The sequence below is a fragment of the Neolamprologus multifasciatus genome, chromosome 2 (assembly GCF_963576455.1).
Source record: "Neolamprologus multifasciatus chromosome 2, fNeoMul1.2, whole genome shotgun sequence".
Taxonomy (NCBI): Eukaryota; Metazoa; Chordata; class Actinopteri; order Cichliformes; family Cichlidae; genus Neolamprologus; species Neolamprologus multifasciatus.
Window position 1 is genome coordinate 17,864,760 of NC_140440.1, and position 23,914 is coordinate 17,888,673.

The 23,914-nt window shown below is 40.3% G+C and overlaps 1 protein-coding gene and 1 long non-coding RNA gene across 5 annotated transcripts in view; both read left to right on the forward strand.

Moving 5' to 3' along the window:
- The window catches only part of il1rapl2 (interleukin 1 receptor accessory protein-like 2), a 518,624-nt gene that overhangs the window by 84,211 nt on the left and 410,499 nt on the right, over nucleotides 1–23,914 (forward strand). The window lies entirely within an intron of this gene.
- On the forward strand, nucleotides 1,656–23,086 carry LOC146524181 (uncharacterized). Its single transcript, XR_014877490.1, has 2 exons — nucleotides 1,656–17,115; nucleotides 17,435–23,086. It is a non-coding gene; the product is annotated as an uncharacterized LOC146524181 (long non-coding RNA).

Consider the following 23,914-nt stretch of genomic DNA (forward strand, 5'->3'; position numbering starts at 1 on the left):
ATGTCAACATATAACAGCTATTTGATTCTATTTGATTCTATTCTATTCTATTCTTTCTTTGTCATTGTGTCACTGTCACAGTGAGAAACATGAGGTCCTCCTCGTTGGTACAAAATCAGCACTATCCAAAATTGAAAGTTTTTCCTTAGTCATTGACAGTTCCTCTGTCAGCTCCTGCTCACAGGTTAAGATTCTGGGTGTCATCCTCGGTAGTACTCTATCCTTCCATTCCCAATTTAATAATATTTCCAGGTCAGCATATTTCTATCTCTATCTTCTATTTCCATCTACATAACATCAACCACCTTCCCCCTCACTCCCCATGCCACTGCTATCCTTGTTCATAGCCTTGTTACTTCTCAATGGATTATTGTAACTTCCTCCTCTTTGGTCTTCTTCACAAATCCCTTCTTCCCTTCTCAAGCTTCAGCTGGTCCAGGATTCAGCTGCCCCTATTATACTTTCTACAGGCCACATCACTCCTGTTCTGCAACAGCTTCACTGACTCCCAGTTAAATTCCGAATTAACTTCAACACCATCTATGACCTCGTCCCCCCACATCTGTCTGATATCAGAAATACTGATTCACTGTCACTTTTCAAATCTGAGCTCATGATCACATTTGCACTAATTACAACTTTTTTGTTCTCTTTTACTTGTTTTTTGTTCATTTATTATACAAATATTATCATTATTGTCTGATTGGCTTCTTTAGGTCATTTAGTAACTGATAAGTAAAATTGTGAAAATAAAGTTCAGTTAGAATGATGAGAGCCTTTGTGGCTTTTCTCCCCACCCGACCCCACTGCATCACCCGTATCTTCACCATGTCTTTGTTGTGCTCCAAGGTCATATTAAAGATTCATCCATTCGCTGGATCTGCAGTCAAATATTGATAAAGGCTGACACCACTTTGACTCTGTACACCTAAGGGTTCCCATTCTGCATGCACACCTATATTTGTGCACACACACAGACACACATGGCCTTGAATGTACTTATAGGGCACACAAATAGCAAAATGACTGCTACTGAAACAGGAGAGGCTAGTGTGATACCCCAACCTTTGCTGAATGTATCATACATTAACACCCATTTTGCCCATCATAAAATGCTTTCATTTAGACCTTATCCACATTGGCTAAACACTTGAGGATAATGTCACATTATAATGTAGGCAGAAATACAAACAAACAGCCAGACAATAGCACCAACGTGAGCAATGGCTCAACACATTATCGAACAACTTGATAACACTGACCTGAGACAAGTTTAAAGGCTGTTCTTAGAATCATTTTCAAGCAAAAAGCGTAATCCTTGCAAATCAACAAAATCCTCAAATTGAAGGCACCAGAAATGAAGTGCAATGATGCTACACTAATTTTAGCAATAGTGCATATTGCTAAAACTCTATATTGTACTTGTATTGAGGTGTTCTGCTACCACATCTGCAGTTGAATTCAGCATATTTTTATTCTATAAGTCTTTCTTTTTTCTTTTTTTTTTTGAAAATATTTTTATTGAAAAAAGAAAACAACAGTACTTGCAGTTACCGAAATACAATCAACCTTTCTTCATTTTTCTAAGTAAATAAACTTAGAAAAATGTATATATATATAATGTATATGTATATGTATATATATATATATATATATATATATATATATATGAAAAAAAACAACGCATTCTAAAAGAAAGACCCCCCCCCCGTCCCACACAGATCAACACAACCATCAAACATATTAGAGGAATATAACAGTAGCAGAAGTACATTTAAACAGGCAATACCTCTAGACTAGCAAAATAAGAGATAAAGGGTTGCCACTTGTGAAAAAATTTGGCTGTGCAACCTCTCAACGTATATTTAATTTTTTCAAGTTTTAAAAAAACATGACATCTTTATGCCACCGGGTAATAGTAGGATACTTAACAGACTTCCAATGCAACAATATTAGACGTCTGGCTAATAGGGATGTGAAGGCTATAATATCCTTTTGTGTGGAATCAAGTGTAAGTGAGCGAACAGGAATCCCAAATACAGCAATCAGAGGACAAGGATGAAGAGTTACCCCAAGAACAGTTGACATAATAGCAAAATACCCTGTCCAGAAACCTTGTAGCTCAGGACATAGAAAAAACATGTGGCTAAGGTGACATGGAGAACCATGGCATTTATCACATTTATTTTCCACTTCTGGATACAATTCAGAAAGTCTAGACTTAGAGAAATGCACCCTGTGTATGACCTTAAATTGAATAAGTCCAAGACGAGCACAGGAGGTGGAAGATCGTACCCTCGCTATAGCCTGTTCCCAAGACTCCTCATGTATTTGAATTCCTAGTTCTCCTTCCCACGTACACTTAAGCTTAACATTAGAGTGGTTACTAAAAGACAGAATAGCATCATAGAGTTTCGAAATGGTTCCTCTGTGATGAGGAATAAATGATAACGTAGTTTCCCACTGCTGTTCTGGAGGTAAAGAGGGGAAATTTGGGAAACACTTGGCAACAAAATTTCAAATTTGAAAATAGCGAAACAAATGGGTAATAGGGAGATTATGACGAGAGGACAAGTTGGGAAAACTATCGAAAACACCATCCACATATAAATGTTTGAACTGTTTTATACCCTTGTCACACCACACTGAGAATGTCGAGTCCAAAAGTGAAGGGGGAAACAAATGGTTGTCGCTTAGAGGACCCGAGGAAGACGGCATTACAAAATTAAAGTGACGTCTAAACTGAAACCAGATTTTGAGTGTGTTAAGAACCACCTGATTATCAGTGTACAGAGAGGGTTTTACGGGTAAAGAGGAATAGAGCAAAGCCGGTAAAGAAGAGCCCTTACATGATGATAGCTCCAATTTACACCACGAGGAACCAGAAGATTTTAGCCAGTAGCAAAGTTTATGGATGTGAGCGGCCCAGTAGTAGGCTAAAAAATTAGGTAATGCAAGTCCTCCACTAAATCTGCATCGCTGCAGCAAAGTTTTAGAAACCCTAGGTGGCTTCCCTCCCCAAATGAAAGAACCAATAATCTTGTCCAGTGAAACAAAAAAATGTTTCGGCAAAAATAAGGGAATTGACTGAAATAAAAATAAACATTTTGGTAAGATGTTCATTTTAACAACATTAATCTTACCAATTAAAGAAAGGGGGAGATTACCCCATCTTTGAATATCAGATGTGATCCTTGATATAAGAGGAGACAAATTTGCTGATTTAAGGCCAGCTAGAGAGCGAGTCACGTTAATCCCTAAGTACTTAAACCCAGATGGACTGAGACGAAAGGGTAGATCGGACTGTTGAAGTCGACGTGCTGCCGTATTAACAGGAAAACACTCACTTTTCCCCAAATTTAATTTATAACCTGAAAACGAACTGAAGTTCTCCAGAATGCTTAAAACAGCAGGGATGGAGCATGCAGGGTCAGTCACATATAATAACAAGTCATCCGCATACAATGATACTTTATGTGTAATTCCATTACGGATGATTCCCCTGAATACAGAAGAAGATCTCAATGTAATAGACAGAGGCTCGATGGCAATGGCAAAGAGTAAGGGAGACTAAGGGCAACCTTGACGACAACCACGACCCAGCGCAAAATAATCAGAGTAAACATCATTAGTATGAACACTAGCTTTAGGAGACGAATAAAGAAGCCGAATCCAGGAAATAAATTTATCGCCAAAACCAAATTTCTCTAAAACTGCAAACAAGTACTCCCACTCCACCCTATCGAAAGCCTTTTCAGCATCTAAAGAAATCACAAGTTCAGGAAGTTCAGATAGACGCTTTGAGTAGAATAGAATAGAATAGAATTCAACTTTATTGTCATTGCACATGCACAGGTACAGGGCAACGAAATGCAGTTTGCATCCATCCAGAAGTGCTTTAGTGATATAGATATATTACAATATATATTAGCAATAATATAGATATGTAAGTATGTTACAGAAATGGGTCTATTATGGTATGTTATAATGTACACGGTATGAAGTATGTTAGGAATATTCTATAACTATAAGTATGTACAGGCTGTAGTGAGTACAAGCTATGTACAGGCTATGAACAGGATATAAATATGAAATAAAAAAACTATACAGAAATCTGAGATATACAGTTATACAGAAATGTGAACTATGCAAGTTATAAACAGTTGTAGGATTAGAAATTATCGTATGTACAGAATGATTATTTACACAGAGCTATACAGTAGTGCAGTTAAGATAAGTGAGATATGTGGATAATTTCTACAGAGGTATATAAAGTGCTAGTGATTGTGAATGGTGGTTCAGTCCATGTTATTATTGTGTGTTTGAGGGTACGGTTGTCCATTGTGTGTGTGTGTGTAGGTGGTTGTGGGTGTGTGTATGTCCAGTCCATGAGTTTAACGTGGGTCAGATGTCAGTAAATAACATTAAAGAGTGTACGGGTATTAAAAAACAATTGCCGTCCCTTTATAAAGCCATTCTGCTCTTCAGATATAATTTGAGGAAGGACATCCTCAAGGCGAGATGCAATTACTTTAGCCAATACCTTTGCATCGGCATTAAGCAGAGATAATGGCCTGTAGGAACCACAGGAGGTTGGGTCCTTGTCATTTTTGAGAAGGAGCGCTATGGTTGCTTGTGTGAAAGTAGGTGGTAATGAACCCGTTTCCAAGGATTCGTTAAACACAGACAAAAGCAATGGAGCCAATTTACCAATAAATGTTTTATAAAATTCAATTGGAAACCCATCCGGGCCCGGGGCTTTATTAGACTGCATAACTGTAATAGCTTTTAATACTTCTTCAACAGATAGTGGGGAGTCCAATTGCCCCGCATCATTAGCACCAATAACAGGGTTTGAAAGATTATGAAGAAATGCATTCATTTTAGCTTTATCCGTGGGAAATTCGGACTTGTACAACAAAGAGTAAAATGTTTTAAAGGTAGAATTAATTTCCAAGGAATCTGTAGTAATATTGTCATAAGAGTTTTTAATACTGGGTATCACACGCGAGGAGGCCTGACGTCGTAACTGATGTGCCAACAAGCGACCAGCCTTGTCACCATATTCGTAATATGAGCCACGACTGCGTAGTAATAAGTGCTCAGCCTCTTTAGTTGACATAAGATCAAATTCTGCTTGCAAATCAAGGCGCTGCTTCAGTAATTCCGGAGAAGGGTTCAGTGTATAACTTTGATCAAGGTTACTAATTGCAGCTACAAGTTCTTTAAGCCTGGCATTAATCTTTTTATTAGCACGGACAGAGTAAGAAATAATTTGACCTCTCAGGTAGCATTTAAGAGTCTCCCATAGCAGAGAATATGAAACAGAATCATCCTGATTGAAGGACAAAAACTCCTCAATAGAGCTTGAAATAAATTCACAAAAGTCTTTATCCGCCAGAAGGAGAGAGTTAAATCTCCAATGTGGAGGACTACGTTTATGGGTAGAAAGCTGAACTTCCAATAGCAGAGGAGAGTGATCAGATATTACAATACCAGAATAGTCGGAAGAATTAACACACGAATTAAGAGTTCTGTCGATGAAAAAATAATCAATCCTGGAATAAGACTGGTGGACCTGAGAGAAAAACGAAAATTTTTTGATTGAAGGGTTGCGAAATCTCCATGGATCAACAAGATCATTCTGTTTCATAAAATGTGAGAATGTTTTAGACATAGATGATGGAGTCAAATTACGAGGACTAGATCGATCCAAAATCGGATCAAAAACACAATTCAGATCACCACCAAGGATAAGCAAATGTTTATTCAGAAAGGGGATGTTACTCAGCAATCTATTAGCGAATTCAGCATCATCAAAATTCGGGGCATATACATTTACCAACAAAACCTTTTTCTGCATTAGGGTACCAGCAACAATGATGTATCTACCATTCCTATCAGTGATAACATTGGTCGAAGAGAATTGAACTTTCTTATTAATGAGAATGGCCACTCCTCTAGCTTTCGAATTAAAATTTGAGTGAAAGACCTGACCCACCCAAGGGCAATATAACCTATAATGATCCTTAATGCGAAGATGAGTCTCCTGTAAAAATGCTATGTCAGAATTTAGACGTTTCAAGTGAGTAAAAACCTTAGATCTCTTAACAGGGTTACCCATACCTCTGATATTCCAATTAGTGAATCTAAGAGGCATGCCTGACCCAGCAATGCTGGGGTCTATATTGCCATTAACCATTCATAAAAAGGAAGAAGAAAAAGACCAAACCAAAATGCCAGTGGCCATGAAGAGCCGAAATGGGACAGCCCCCCCCCAACCCAACCCAACCCTGAACACAAATACACCCCAAGTCTCCACAGAACAGAACAAAGGAGACAGCAGTGTACCCCCAAAGTAGCAAAAATGATTCACCAAAGTGACTGGACTAATTGGAGTCTAAGTAAAAATAAAAGCGAGAGAGGGAAAAACAACCTCTCGCCAACTTCTCTACAGTATAACAGTGTGCGCGTAACAGTAAACATGTTTTTTTTTTTAAAAAGGGAAAAAAGAAAAAGGAAACCAACCAACCAAAAAAGATCTCTCAGTACAAAATATGACTTCCTCAGAAGGAGAACTTTCCAACAAATCACCGAAAGTGCATAAAAGTAAAAAAAAAAAGAAAAATACATACATAAATAGATAAACAATTAAAACAAAAACAACCAAACAAAAAATAAATAAATAAAAATTTAACAGAAACAAAAAACAACCCAGTCCTATGCAAATCAATGCAGCAAGCTTGGAGAAGATTGTGCCGGACTGGTCCGAAGTTCAAGAGTATATTATATGATTCAGTTTCAATAAATAACAATGAAAATAAAAGGAACCAGCACACCAACAGTACAATAACTAGCACAACGGCCTAAGAAAACAATGCACAGGTGGCGTAAAACCTAACAAGAGCGTGAACCCTTAGCAGCATTACAGCATCAAACTGAGGGGCTATTGAGGCTCACCCAGAGATCAAAGTTTTGACATAATCACTGGCCTCCTCTGCTGAAACAAAGTCCTTCTCGACACCCTTATATGTGATGCGGAGTCGCGCTGGATGAAGCAGGCCATACCGAACACCTTCAATGCCACGGAGTTGCTGCCTGACCGTGTTGAATGCAGCACGAGCCCGTGCCACCCTGGCGGTGTAGTCGGGGAAGACTGAGATGGTCCGGTCTCCAACTTTAATCTGTCGGTGTTCTCTAGCACGTCGTAAAATGTCAACACAGTCAGTGTGGTAATGAAACCTGCATACAATGGCTCGTGGACGGTCGCCAGGCTTAGGTGCGGGCTGGAGGGTCCTGTGCGAACGATCCAAAAGCGGCTCCTTCCCCAGATCAAATGCTTCTTTTAGCAAGGAAGCTACGGCAGCAGTAGTGCACGTGTCAGGGCCCTCCGGTACTCCCACTATCCTAACATTGTTAGGATAGTGGGACGACGGCTCACTCGAGGGTGTGGTCGCGGTTTGCAAACTAGGCCTCAGTTGTGTTTGAATAGTACTGCGGGTTTTAACATTTTTTGCTGCCATTTTACGCCGGCCCGAGTAAAACTTCTCAACAAGACAATCCACAAACCAAAACAGAACTGGAAATATGGCCAAAAAGCGCGAATAAATAACAATTTAATCGAAATCGGCGGGAGCTCCCAGACTCGCGTCCTACTCCATCAAAGCTCAACCGGAAGTCCCCATTCTATAAGTCTTTCTTAAGAGTGAAGTGCCCAGTCCAGGTCAGGGACCAGTTCCTGCCCCAAGTGCAGGAGTTTAAGTATCTCGTGGTCATGAGTGATGGGAGAGGGAGATCGATAGACGGATTGGTACTGCTGCTGCAGTGAAACCAGCACTGTACTGGTCCGTTGTGGTCAAGAGAGAGCTGAGTGTAAAAGCAAAGCTCTCAATTTCCCGGTTGAGCAATGTTCCTACCCTCACCTATGGTCACAAGGTTTGGGTAGTGACCGAAAGAACAAGATCACGGATTCAAGCAGCAGAAATTAGCTTCCTCCGCAGGGTGGCTGGCCTCTCCCTTAGAGACAGGGTGAGAAGTTTGGCCATTCGGGAGAGGCTCAGAGTAGAGCTGCTGCTCCTCCACATCGAAAGGAGCCAGTTGAGGTGGTTCGGGCATCTGACAAGGATGGAATAACATCTGGGTGAGATGTTCCTGGCATGTCCCACAGGGTGGAGGTCCCAGGCCAGACCGAGGACACTCTGGAGAGATTATGTCTCTCGGCTGGCCTGGGAACACCTTGGTACCTGGGGAAAGGGAGGTCTTAGGACTTAGGCTCCTGCCCCCACGACCCGGCCCTGGATAAGAAAATGGATGGATGAAAGTCTTTATGTGTCTGGTCTACAAAGTCTTCAGACCCCTGTTCCACACTCACAAAACTTTTGATCTTGTTCCAGTATTTCTAAATAAGAAATGAGGTTCGTATGGAAGGTTTTAAAGGATAAACAAGTGTGACATCACAAGTATGGGAATTCAGTCAGTGAATGGAGACTTGGGGCAGGTAGAATATGTGCTGTATAGGCTATTTGGGTCAGTAGTGGTTTTACAGTTTTCAGCTGTCCATGTTGTCCTTTTCTGGGACAAGAATACGAAACTTTGAATGACGTTATGATAATTTTCCTTTTTCATTTTGTGGGTCAGTTAAATAAAGCTACTACAATTCATGACATATTTATTAGACCACCGCTTTATGTAAGGTTTATATCAAACCTGAAGCCCCCACACAGTCTGACCTGACACTGTAAATGTTAAAGGAATGTTAACAGCCAGCTGACAGTTTGGCCATACTTGCATCATCATGCAAGCCAGATGGAAAATATAGTTTTCTATTCAGCTTATCTGCCTCTTCTGTACTCTTCACCCCTCTCGTCTCCTCCATACTTTTCCTTCTCCTCTCTCCCTTCTGTTTCTGTCACCTCTGCTCACATTTTAGTGTTTTTCTGTTTCTACACCCCCTCCTCACCCATTCCTTCACCTTTTTCTTGCTAACTTCTCTTGAGTCATCTCCCCCGATAAAACTTCTAGCCCATCTCCTCTTCTTCCACCCTCACCGCTTTTCCTTCACTCTCTCCCTCCCCTCTTCTGTCCTGCTGTCCCTGCTCTCCCCTCCTCTGATCTGCTCTCCTGGCTCAGGCCCAGCTAAATTACCAGTTCTACAGAGCGATGGTGACAGAGTGCAGAACTTAATTACACACTGGCTGACAGCGAGGACTACATGTTAGATTTTCTCTGTCTCCTTCTTCTCTCCTTTGTGCTCTTCCCCACCCCCACTGCCTCGTCTCTTCCTTTCTCTTTGTGTCTTGTGTTTCCTTTTTATTTCCATACTTGTTTTTTTTCTTTGCTTGACTCTTTTTTGTCTCTTCCGCTTATTAATTGCTGGTTAAGGCACTGTGTTCCATGTAGTCTCAGTGTGCTTATTATTGTGTGGCAGCCTTTGGGGGAAAACCAGCTAGCAGCATCTAGAATATGTGAGTAATAGCGTAATACATGGTAATAGTCTAAGTTTCTACCTAAGATTTTAACGCTGAAACACAAAAGTTGCTTATTTGAGTTTTTTTACTCTTTAAAATTTTACACCAATTTTTTTTATATGAAACACACATAATTTTTTCAGAATTTATAAAGAAGCAATCACTTCTCCTTTCACTTGGTGGAAGAATTTGCAGATGCTCTTAAGCAGATCTCCTGGGCATGGAGTTAACATCACCCAGATCATGAGGCCTAATTTCAGCTGCAGCACCATCATTTTTCACGCTCAACCAGCACCAGCTGAAGCTCTTCATGCATATAGAGAAGTGCCAATCAGTTTTCATGGTTAACCACCACTGTTTTTGGTTCATCAGCAAGACAGCAGAAAATAAACCAACATCTTTACAAGACTATATGACAATCCTGAATACAAATCCAAGGGAGAATTGCTTGATAATAGAGATGGCAGATGTCACCCCCACCCCTGCCTCCATAAAGCCAACCACGAAACATATGAGCAAATCCCAGAAAGCTGACTCTGTTCATCTGGATGTAGCGTTGTCACTCATCCAAGTGACTTCTTCAGTCTCAGCTGACTACAGGCTTCCCCAGCCTTATAAACCATACATTTGCATAACAACTGAAACTACCACCATTGACTAACAATGAGCCATGGGCTCCATTTCATGATTGTTAATATGCAAATTTTCACGACCATGAGCAAATCATGTTGTTGCATTACTTTGTGCACAGCAGACGTTCACCAAAGTTTCAACTGTGTGGTTGCAGCCACAGCAACTCATTGTTGTAGTACAGATGTAGATGAGTGTATCTATGAAATGAGTTTTCCTCAATGCAAATGCAAAAGAAAGGCCTGAAGCCTCTAACTTCCCCCCAATGCATCCATGTGTGTGTGTGTCTGTGTGAATGTTAGATACAAGTGTTTAGGTATAGATAAAAGCTCTGTGTGTGTGTGTGTGTGTGTGTGTGTGTGTGTGTGTGTGTGTGTGTGTGTGTGTTGTTGGGGGAATGAAATGTGTGGTAGAAAACACTTTGAGTGTTCAAAGTAGAGGTGAAAGGTGCTATAAGTACCAATCTATTCACCAAATAGAACTATTATTATATTAAAGAACATTTTTTAAGTCATCCAACATAAACTTAAAGGTGATTGCATACGTGTACTTTTATGACCTGAATTAACATCTCTTACATATTCAGTCACACTAAGGAAAACTGCAGTTGGAGACCTCAGAATAACCAAACTGTGCACAATGGATTTAGGAACTTGTTGCCTTTGAAATGGTTGCTTCACAGGCTGGGACCATATATGCAACCATATATGGCTGCACCACTTTGCATTGTCATAAAACAGTAATAAGAGGAAGTCAGTCTGCTATCAGTCGCAATAAAATGTGGTCAATTACATGTAATCTATTTGGGAGAATAAAGCTATAAACTAGAAAAATTGGGAAAATTAGTTTATTGCAAATATGTTTCTATTTACATGCACAGAGATTCATATTAAAAAGAAATTAACATTTACATTCAGGGTCCAGTCAGGTCACTAATTATAAACAAAAATTTAGAAATTCTTCCACAATAGTGACGTAGTCGCTGCAGGACTACGTCATGTCTTGTGGAGACATAGGCACTTTGTTTTATATAGGCATACAACCACAATACAACTAACAGAGTGGAGTTCCCTATTGCAAAGAGCTGCGCTGCAGTTGTGTTGTGCTCACTGACAGAGCAACTCAGATTGGTTGTAGTAATCATTGCAATAGTTTGCAACTGGTCACCACATGGGAAAAAAATTCAGTCACTGGGCATTAACCGGTTTATATCAGTGAAAAGGGTGTTCTCATCCTATTTTTACTGTAGTGTAACGGAGAATTAAATAAAGCCTTCATGGTAACTTCCCAAACAACTGCCCAAAGATACCAAGATGACTGCCAAGTGGCAAGATTTGCTTATACGTAGTGTTAGGGTGAATTTTTAATATTGTCATTTTTATGTTTGCCATTTGTACATTGTTTTAATTCTGTGAAAGGAATTCTTTCTGTCCTCCCCTCCCCAGATTCTCGAGGTTCTAGGTGGGGGGCTGTAGGGCTGTAGTCTTTTATCATCCTTGTGCTTTTGATGTAAGCTTCCTGCGTTTACGACCCTTTGGTCAGCAGGAGGTCTAACACACACACACACACACACACACACACACACACACACACATACACACACACACACACACACAGATTCTCACATAACACACACACAGTGCCTTGTCTTTGTAACCAAGGGGGGTTACGTGGGGAAGGTACGTGTTGTAAACTATTGTTTATTGTGTGAATGTTGCCAATAAAAGGGAGCGAGAGGGAGCAGTCGGAGAGGTCATTTTGTGATGTGCTAAGGTACCGACAGGCCTCCCTTGCAAGTAAAAAGATCGATCGCTGTTGCCTTGTCTTTCTTTCATGGGAATAAGTTCTGGGATCAGCGGGGTCTGACTTAGACCCAACACGTAGACTTTAATGCAAATATTACAGTGTGCAAAGAGCATGATCAGAATTCAAGAATAGAATAGTTAGCAGCCTGATTTAAAGCAGAACAGAAGAAACCAAAGACATCAGCGATGAGAAAAGCTGAAGGATAGGAGAGCGATGTTTTAACTTTAGAAAACATAGAGAGAAATTAATAATCTCTCTCTCTCTCTGTATTTGTACTGGTATCTGTGGGTGTGACATTGTGAGAGTGTTTTTGGACATACTTGCATCTTTCTCCACATCTTAGCTGCGTGTGCGAGTTATGCTGGTAATTAATGGGGGCTGCGTATAGTCTGTTTCCCTTGGGCATCCTGTCAAAATTAATCATTGTCAAACGCACGCACGCACGCTCACACACACACACATTCCAAGTGTTTCCTAAAATAGTCTTTATCCTGATTTTATGTGTGTTCTGCACATAAACACACAAAGATTCCCATGTACGTTATATCATGATGTCAGCCTATAATCAGCCTGTGAGAAAGAATTACACACAGTGTTCACATAGTGCGCATACACACACACACACACACACACACATGCACACACACGTTTTCATATCTTAGAGAGGACCTCTCATTGACATAATGCCTTCCCTAGCTGCTAACCCTAACCCTCAGCCTAAACCTAACCAAAACCTAATTGTAACCCTGTGGGGACGGGCATTTTGTCCACATAAGTGACTGCTGTTCCCCACAGGAATAGTCGCATGCCAATTTTCTGTCCTCACAAAGATGTCTAAATATGTGAATGCAGAGATCTTCCAGGTACAAGTTGGGATACAATCAAATGTTTTTCCATACATTGAAAGTTAAATTAAAAACAAGTTAAAAACTGTTCTGTGTTCTCTTGAATTTAAAATTCTGAATTGTCTTGAATGTGCTCATACATATTGTAGTTTTACACTTCAATTGTAAGGCTTTAATCGTCTTTAGTTTAAGATATGGATGATTTATGACTTCAGAATGTGTGAGCCCCGGGACTGATTGTTGACCTGCTCATGGTACACCCTGCCTTTCGCCTTATGGCATCTGGGATAGACTCCAGGTTTAGATAAATATCATGATTTGGGTTATAATACAACTGTTGCCACGCCTTTTGAAGCTTTGTTTTTTGTTTGCCATGTTGATGCGTCCCCACTGGACAAAGTACTGGCTGTGCATGTGAAATATACCTCGATCAGGCATCACATACTGACCACTGACAGGTGAAGTGAGTAGCACTGATTATGTCCTCATCGTGGTACCTGTTTAGTACCATGGCACCCTGCCCACTGGCAAAAGTGTGGACCATGAAGCAGGGGATAAAGGTGGCCCAGTTTGTCTGCGTTTCTTACGTGGGAGCACCTGGCACTACAATGCACTATGGGAAGAAGGCACGCTGGCACAAGCATTGTGATGCTTTGGGCAATGTTATTCTCGGAAAACATTGCAGACAACATATACCCTTTTAATGGAAACAGTTTTCACTGATTGCTGTGGCCTCTTTCAGCAAATTCTCCAGATCTCAATCCAATCGAGTTATCCTATGGGATGTGCTGAACAAACAGGTCCGAGGGGTCTAGTGAAGTCCTTGCCTCGATGAGTCAGGCCTGTTTTGGCCGCAAAAGGGAAACAACACAATATGTCATAATTTTTTTGTGCCACTTATTCAAACTCTTTCTTTTCTTTTCTTCTGGTCTGCTTTCACTGCTCTGAGATCAGTTACAATCTATGTGGAGAGGTGTTTATTAGGGGTGCAACGATACTCGTATCGATATTGAACCGTTCGATACAGTGCTTTCGGTTCGGTAGGCATATGTATCGAACAATACAACATTTTTAATTTATTTTATCAACTTTCCTTCTGACGGTGCTGTCTGTGTTGAGCGCTCAGTGGATCTGCGCTTGACAGTGCAGCCTAGGCAGAGTAGTCGAACACAGATTCACTGAGCGCAGGGCAAGCTAGCAAGACAGAAGTTAAGCTCTCCTTGCAACATGGCAAATTGAACCTCCCCCACCCTCATTCAGATCTGGCGTTTGGAACTATTTTGGTTTTCATGTGATGTATGACCCTGAAGGTAAGCGTGTCATGGACTAAAGTAAAACAGTATGTTGGATGTGCCACAATGCTCAATTACATGGGTGGGAACTAGTGTGTTAGCGCAGTTAGCTCGTTAACGTGTTGGCTGTTCAGCCCCACACACGGGGCAATCCGCGGTAGCTCGTTAACGGAGATTTGCCGTGTTGTGGCGTTAACCTCATTTCAGATTAACGCTGACAGCACTAGTGGGAACAGAACGAATATGACTGCACATTTACACCGACATCATCCTAGTGCAAAGACAAGTGGAAGCAGAGAAAAACAACAAGCAGGCATGCTACAAACTTTACCGGAGTCAGCGGTTAGCACATGATTCTCCTTATGGGGACCTGATATGTTTAACATGCTGCTGAGAATATAGCCCAGAAGAAGCGTATATTATAGCTTTTATTTTGGAAAGAGCCATTCCTCTGTAATAAACTCTCTTTTCCAAAGATGAGTGATTCCTCAATCAGATACAGGGCTCGCAAAATTGCTAGCCCGAAGTCCCGGGGCTAGCGATTTTTCCAGTCGGGCTGCCCTGCCCTGCCCGTCGGCCTATCGTAGGAAGGAAAAATATATTTCAATGCTTTTGCATTCTTTCGGAAATGTAGCTGGGTAATTATGTCATTGGCATCTGTGAGCCACTGTGAATATGTGACATATTGAAATCGCGTTTGAATTTGCGCTTGTTTTTTGCTTTCACTTTGCAATCGCGCGAACTGTGTATAGAGAGCGACAGCACTGATTGGTGAGTGATGATAATTTGCGCACCAATTCCTCTGACATCATCTTATCAATCGTTAGCTTACTATGCAAACATGACAAGTGAAATCTCCCGCAGCAAGCTTAAACATGTGAGAGGTTGATCCCGCAGAGAATCACTGGGCGTTGTGTGAGTGCGTGTGTAAAAGCAGCAGGATATATATTTTAGTTTTGCTGAGCCAAATAAGACAGGTCAGCGTGAAGAAGTGACAGCCAAAGAAAAGCTTACCACAAAACGGAAACGTTATGACAAATCAGACTATAAGGCAAAAAGAAAGTGCAGCTTTATGGTTTCATGGACAAAAGAATTTCTGTGGCTGCAATATGACGACCTAAATAACCAGGGCTGCACATAAGTGGTCCGCAGGTGCGTATTCGCTGTCAAAATAAAAAACGCGCACAAGATAAGAAGTTGCAACGCCTGTTTGCATACATAAGATTTTCTGGAGGAGGACAGACATTTGTTTAGAACTCTTAAAGATGTCGAAGAAGCTCCTTTAAGCAGTTACTTTGGTGTTCCTCCACCTCCAAAGAAATGTCAGAAGGAGTCCAAACCACAAAAGAAGCTCGTATTCTCGGACAAGTGGTTGCAGGAGGTGAGCTGGCTTCAAACAAATGATGAACGCACAGAGATGTGGTGCAGAATGTGCTGTGAAAATTTAATAAATGACAAATTAATAAAAAGGCATGAACTTTTTTTTTGTATCGAAAAAATATCGAACCGTGACACCAAAGTATCGAACCGAACCGAACCGTGAATTTTGTGTATCGTTGCACCCCTAGTGTTTATATATTTTTTTTATTCTTTCTTTTCCTAAAGGAATGGTTTGATAAATTACTTTACCAATTCTCATTTTCATCTAATAATAACAAGTTTTTTGTAATGTAGTAAATGTTTATTTAACTATAGTAGTATAAATGTTTTACAGTGTGCAGAAAGGTGAAGATGTCCGTGTAGAGTAAAGGCAAGCAGCACAAATGGTATGTTTTAAAATGCAACTTGTTAAACTGGTGGAGGAAGATGTTTTTGTTTATGTGTGAGATTGGGGGGCATCGTCTCTGCTTGCCTTTCTGTAAAAATCACTGCATTAGATGCATGAACAACATAATTGGTCATGTATCAGTAACAGAATACATTTACAGTTACAGAACAAAAGAACATAAAATGCCACATTGTGCAGAACAACTAGCCGTTCCCCTGACACCACAATAAGTACAGCGAGAGATTTCCTTTGCCCAGTAATAGTGAAGCCTATCTCAGTTTAAATTAGACAGAATGAAGAACAAATAGCACATAATAGCCTGTATATTCATGCCTCTATGTTTTAGTCCCATTTGTCTCCATTCCATTGCTAATTTAATTGTCCTCGTGTTTCTTTAATGGGTTAAATTACAGAGAAGTGATTACTGTAATAGACTGTCCAAAGAGTGAAATCAGATGGCACATTAGAGCCAGCATGGTAAATGGCATCAAAAAGCAAAGGATAAGGAAAAATGAAGATGATAAAAAGAAGGCAGGGAGAGAGCAGCAACCAGCAAGAAAGCGTGAATAAAGATCAGAGTAAGAGCTGTAGTTAAATGGTCGAGTAAATGACTTTTCAATGTGAGAGTCTCCAAGGACGAGACAGAGAACGATGTGAGGTAATAATGAACTCTCAACAAAGCCTGTGACCTTGCGTGCAAGCCTATATGTACATGTGTGTGTGCTGGTGTGTTTCAAAAACACAGTACGAGGGTGGCAAGAGTATGGCAGATTGACTCCATAGGGAGTCTGAATGGACGAATGCACAAGTGGGACTGTGTGTGTGAAAGTAAGTGCTAAAGCATTTGAATGAAGGGCAATTAAAGGATAGCGTAAAAGTCCCTGTTTAAATGATGGCTGTAGTGTGAGGCCACACTGCTCTGTAGCTCTGTATTGACATTGTAATTACCAGTGAATAATGTGGGTCTTATGTGTGCATTAATGCATGTGTGTGTTAGCATGTGTATCAAGTATATTCACTTGGGGAAGCCTGCTATTGGCATTCTAATTAGACTGAATGATATACTCTCCCTCTTAACACCAAAGCAGAGCTGTAGATAGTGCTGCTTAGGCTGTATTGCAGAGCCATTTGGTTCCAATGCAATGCCTATGGCTGTTACTGGATTATTATATAAAAGAGTAAACTACTGTTATACCTTTACAAATTCTTTTTCGTAGTGAACTGTAAAAAAGCCTAATGTTCTCACTCTAAGTTCTCACTTTACTTTATTATTGCACTTTATCATGAATGCACTTGATACCCATTATGTACAATTTTTAAATGTTTCAGGTAGTCAGATATGTCATTTGTTGTGTCAGTATCTTAAGTGCAACATCAATTAAAAAAATGGGACACTTAGCAAATATGTTTAAATATAACTACCACGGTGGTTATCACTGTCTGGTTAGCACTGCAGTTGCCGCAATTCCACCATCAGGCCTAACAGTTTGTTGGGTTAGGTTAATTGATTCATCTAAATTGTCCATAGGTGTGAATGTGAGCGCAAATGGTTGTCTGTCTCTGTGTGTTAGCCCTGCGACAGACTGGCGACCTGTCCAGGGTGTACCCTGCCTCTCGCCTGTTGAGACAACGCCGGTCTCTGCGATTCTTTTGGTCCTGGTAGAGATCACTCTGAGATGTTTCCATGTTTTACACAATCCTTTTATTACCCATTATTCTTACAGACGCATCTGGAGATCAGCACACTGCATTCCTATGCAGTCCTATGCTAAAGGCTGATCTAAAGAACTCCACACAACAGTTACAGTTATAACCTCTGGTCTCCTCCCCCCTACAGTAAACACCCCCACAATGGAAATACACTAGTACAGTGGCCAAGGGCGCTGACACCCTGACCCCCATCTCCTTTTATGGTAGTGCCCATTTACCCTTTGTCTGCCCCTCACCCACACTCTTGCTTCATGCCCTGGGGGTGGGGGTTGATTGTCCTTCTGCCCTGCACCTCAGTTCTTTGTTCCCATCCAAGGCCTATTTTCTATTTTATATCCTTACACCCATTACCACAATATTATAATGTTGCAAGCAATCACAAACTACATTCTCTTTAACTCTGATCTACATCAAGGAATCTATTCTCAACACGCCCTATGCCAGCTGGGATAGGCTCCAGCAACCCCCGCGACCCTGAAAAGGATAAGTGGAAGCGAATGGATGGATGGATGGATGGATGGATATAAACATATTTCTGTTTAAATATAAACAGAAAGCAAAAATTTGCCAATTTAAAAAATCCATATTTTATTCACAATGGAAAATAGAAAACATATCAAATGTTTAAACTGTGAAAATGCAGCTTTTTAAGAAAAAGAAAGGTAATTTTGAATTTGATGGCAGCAACTTGTCTCAGAGAAGTTGGGATAGACCCATGTTAACTGTCTTATTTTCACTACAGTCCATAAAAGGCAGGCCAGTTAAGCACCCGGACTCAACCGTTTTAATACATGCAGTATGAGGTTTAGCCTCATCTCTCTGAAATATGCAAAGCCTTCCCTGAAAAAGGCATGGGAGGAGAGAAAAATATGTCACTCTAAAAGCGATACATATCTTTCAGCATTCATAGTGCTTTTCCAGATGTGCAAACTGCCAGTTCTGTAGGCACTAATCAGCCCCCGTACCGTCAGAGGTGGAGGTTTTTGGACTGAGCGCTGATAACAAGCTGGATGGTCCCTCTTCCCTTAAGTTTGGGGGACGTGGTGTCCATGTTTTCCAAAAAAGAATGTCAAATTTTGATTCATCTGACCATAGAACAGTTTTCCTTTGGCCAGAGAAGACAGAAAAGTTTCTGGATCATGCTCATGGCTTCTTCTTCATGCATTTGTGGAGGTTACAGTGAACTGTGTTCACACCAAATTATTTTGTGTTGGTTTATGAAATTTGCAAATCATTCCATTTTGTTTTTATTTGCATTTTATGCAGGATCCCAGCTTTTTGAGAACTTGGGTTGTAGTTGCCACAAGACTGCATGCAAATTTTCTGTGCTCGTTATGCCACTGTCATGGGAGTGAAGTTTCTTGCACACAGCCAAAATAATGTGTAAAATGCTTATGCCTTCTTCGACAGAAATCTGGATATGAACTCCCAGGTTATGTTCCAAATGGAAGAAAATGCAATGCAAAAACCAAATCCAAATTACTAATGCAAGTTACCAGAGACCCTGAGAGACTTTAGTGTTGGTTATAGATGCCTAGAAATGTGACCTAAGGATTTTGTTGAGCTTGTGCAGCTTTTGACTGAAAGTCATCAGCAACAAAATGAAACATTCTGTTTGAAATTCAAATTCCAATTTGGAAAAGCAAATGCTGGTCTTTTGGGTTCTTTAATTCAGAAAAGTTGTATGGATTAACTAGGACACGGTTGCACCTTCATCTTGGAAGTGAGCCTGTATCCGTTTATTTGCTCTTTCCACGATTTGAACCTTTCTTCTTAATGTTGGGCCAGAGTTGGCTTTGGTCCCATGGACTTTAACCTTGTTGATAAGGTTAACAACTATGGTGAAAGGAGCATCAGGCTGTTTGTGGGTCGTCCTCTAGCATTTATGTTGATAAAGCTTTGCAATAGTTTTTCTTTCTTTTTTGCTGCGCACGTTGATACCAGATGGCACTTATCTCTGTTTATAAAAGCTGAATGACATTTTTGAAACATCACCACTTCTCTAATTTTGTCCAGGAAAGATGAAAAGAATCCAACTCGACTCAAAGCATCTTTGCTTCATGTTTTGGCAAACAACCAAGCATGCAGGTACAACTGACAATATTGCTTTTAATTTCAACATTTTTCCAAATAGATGGGAGTCTTGGATTGTAAGGGCGCTGAATACTTTTGCTCATGTTTTTGATGTTATCTTCCTCTCGCGCCCTCTTTCTCTATCTCTCCTTTGTGTCTTCCCGTCTCTGCCCTCCCACTCTCTTTCTTTGCCCCTCGTTCATTTTCAATAGAACTTGACAGGGAATCATTAGCTGCATAATGAAAAGCAGCAGACCAGTAATATATACCGTCACTGTCTATTACAGCCTCCTTAGCCTAAAGACCCTGACTGTTAATGAGGCTATATTATGGTCTTTTAAAGTCAGAGTGGAGGGTATAAGTATCTCAGAAATGCTTTTAGATTGGAACACAGACAGTAATTGTTGTTGTCTAGAAAGAGATGAAAAAGCTGTGTGATATATGCAGCAATGTGCTGGCTCCTGAAAATGGTTTAATAATTATTGTCCCCTTTGTACGCTAATGAATGGATTGGTAATGCAGCTTTGGGTGAGTCAAGGAAAAAGTTCTATTATGGTAAAAGCACTTCATTTAATCACAAATTCAATCAAATAAATCTGTGTACTTTATTTCAACCCAGCTTTTAAATATCTAAATAATTTAAGTAGAAATCTCTTAAGTTTGCCCCTTTTCAAAGCTCACATAAATGAAATACTCTCAACCTGTTTAGCTAAAGCTCAAAATGTGAATTTTGTCCCCGGTGTTTGCTTGATAATGTTGGGAGGTTCTGTTAGCACATGCATCCATATGGGTGCAATGCATAGAAATAAATACCTGCTAGTGAATACCAAAAGGACCAACACTGGTCAGTAAAAGTGTCTGTTGAGGATAGATTCCTTAATGTACATCAACGTTAAAGAGAATATAGTTGTGATTGCTTGCAACATTATAATATTGTGGTAATGGGTGTAAGGATACAAAATAGAAAATAGGCCTTGGATGGGAACAAAGAACTGAGGTACAGGGCAGGAGGACAATCAACCCCCACCCCCAGGACAGTAGCAAGAGTTACTGGGGGGTGAGGAGCAGACAAAGGGCAAACGGGCACTACCATAAAAGGAGATGGGGGTCAGGGTGTCAGCACCCTTGGCCACTGTACTAGTGTATTTCCATTGTGGGGGTGTTTACTGTAGGGGGGAGGAGACCAGAGGTTATAACTGTAACTGTTGTGTGGAGTTCTTTAGATCAGCCTTTAGCATAGAACTGCATAGGAATGCAGTGTGCTGATCTCCAGATGCATCTGTAAGAATAATGGGTAATAAAAGGATTGTGTAAAACATGGAAACATCTCAGAGTGATCTCTACTAGGACCAAAAGAATCGCAGAGACCGGCGTTGTCTCAACATGTCCTAAAAAGTTTAAGCCTAAAAACATTCCCAAAAATATTCACACAATCCAAATCAGCTTTAATGCCTAATTTTTGTACTTAGCTGGAAACATGCTCATTTAATTGCTAAAGCTGGTCATTTTAACTTAACAGTCTGGGAGTCTGCATTGTTAAACACAAGAAAACAAGCTTATTTTTCTTAGTCACTAAGATGCAATAACATGTGACATTTTATACCATAATGTGTAAAAATGAACGATAACAGCGCTGTATCTTGAAAGCATGCTTTGCCTTGCAAGCAGGGTGTTTTCATTTGCATAGTACACTGTTTTCATCCTACCTGAAAAAAGCGAACCACAGTTCTTTTTGCACCTAAACATAAGGGGACACATGCACCATAAATCCACTGACAGTTACACAAAATCTCCAAGAAGCCTCAAATCTTAGCTCTAAGTCCTCAATCAAAATACAAGTCACATAACAAGCCACAGGTTAAGTTGAATGTCTGTTTGTGCAAAATGTTCCTCTCCAAACAATTTCACAATCTCTAGCATAATATCAATGTGCATGGGTACAGTTGCATTAAAAAAATGAAACTGTTTCCTTTTCTGTGTCCATTTGGATTTATTCTTCAGTAATTCGCCAAAATTGAAACAATTCAAATTCAAAGACCCAAGTACAATCTGTACTTTTCCTTGGCTGAGTGAATGGTAAAATCCAAGTAAAGTCACAAGCTGCTGGTACTGAATTTAGTGTCCAGTTTTTGAAAGTCACCACATTCATGACTCAAGTCTAGGTCATGTGGTTACTGGTAGGAATTGTGCAAAAACAAGGGTAGAAGTTATTAAAAGGAAGTCAGATTTTCTACTTATAGAACAATGTTTGCCTGTTAGCCAAGTTAGAACCACCAGCTTTTACCACCCACGGTATTTCCAGTTCCACCTGCTGAGTCTATATCTTCTTGCCAATTCTGCCTGGAACAAAACTTTAAGGCAAAGTTCAGATTAACTTAAAAAAGCAATTGTTTAAAATTAAACATGCGCATTTAGGACGCCCCACACCACCAACTGTTCTTTCAAGATTTAGACTGTGTACATTTACAGCATCTTTGAATTATGTAAAGGATCATGTTGTTACATGTAGCCAAATGTGTGCCTGATTAGCTCCAGAAAGAACTAAAAATGTCCGTACATGCAAACCGTAGTCTAGATCTTGGTGTATATAGTCTTATTTGTACAGATGCCTATGTGTGTGAAGAAGATACACGCTGGACCCAGAAAAGTGGGGCCGGAGGAACAGATAACTTTTCACAGCTGACAACAGTTGGAGATTGGAAACGTAATAGAGATATCAGCAAAAGCTATCATGTTCACTGTAGTGGAATACACATTCACATAGATGCATGGACTGCTATATTGCATGTGTGTGTGCTGATACACATTGAGTGGACTGAACTGGTGCCGGAGAAAGAAAGATTGGAAAACTATTAGCTGAAATGTGATTTTAGTGTCTCCAAACGCATTGCAATCTTTTTCCTCTGTGGTTCTGCACTCCCTCTTGCAATCTCTCTGCATGCACACATATGTTCACATTGACATACACACTCACACGTGTGCACAAACAAATTATTTTTTCTTCCTCTGAACATCCCCGTATTACAGGGCTGCTATTGAGGTGCCAACAGCCTTGGTGAAAGTGAGACTGAAGAGGTTGGTGGGTTGAGAGAGGTGGCGATCACATGTAACAGAGAGCAGAGTGTGACAGGTTTTTGATTTGGGACTTTCATACAGATGTAACATTACATCTAGGGCCTGGGAACAGAAAACAGCAGCCAACATGTACCCATCTGTTTGCTGGGGACTCAGGTCAATAGACGATAACTTCTCAGGAATCACAGTTGCTCCAGAAACAGCCACTGAAAAATCATTTTGTATGGGAAAAAAATCATAAGAGGCATCAGTAGAGTGTTTGGTGTTCAGTTTAGAGAGTGTTTATGGCTTATATGGAGGGAACTATTCTTGGGGTAGGTATAAGAGTCAAGTTTAAGAGCTAAATTCAGCTTGAGCAACTGGAAGTGAGACTCTTCACTCCTCCATACTTGGTTGTTATGAAACCTCATCATTGTGTAATAGACTAAAAATAGTTTTGTATAAAACTCTGTCTGCATATGGCAGCTTTGAAATATCTAAACAAAAAATGTAACTGAAAAGTTTAGCTTGTAGAGCTGGAGCGCTGATCATTTCTGAGAAACCAAAGCAAAGCACATTCACCACTGGGTCCAGACTGAGGGTTAAAAAACATTTTAAGACATACATTCCCAGATATACAATTAAAGGAGACCATTATCAGATATTGCCTAGAACCCAGGTGCCACAGGGTTTTAAACATTTCACAGTGACACATTTTAATACCCAAATATCAGGATGTCTCTGTTTAGTTTTTGTCATACTATAACAGAACAGCTGTACTCCTGTCTTTGCTACTGAAAAGCCATTATTATTATTATTGGCATTGCTGTAAATCACATTTCTTTAGACTTTGGACTGAGCTGTGTCACATTCAGTTTCACTGATGACCACGCTGGGAAAAGAGTCACATGAAGGATCAGAACCTATACTGTGTAGTGGCATGGCAATGCAAAATAAATGCCTCTCAGAGCTTTGTCAAATATAATTGGGCCTACAATACAGCCAGCTCGAAACATCGTAGGCCACATATTCAAACAGCTGACAGCTAAAGGTAGTGAGGAGCAAAATAAATCCTCATGTTTGTTCTTCTCACGTGAGTCTCAAATAACCAGTGTTACACCCTCAACATCACAACACAGTGGCATGAATGACAGTGAAAAGTTGATCACATGAAACAAAAAAAGAAACAAATATTTCTGTCTCTGTTTCCTGTCACTGTCATTTTAGAGTTTTGATGGTTTTGTGGATTCAAAATTATGATGCGAAATA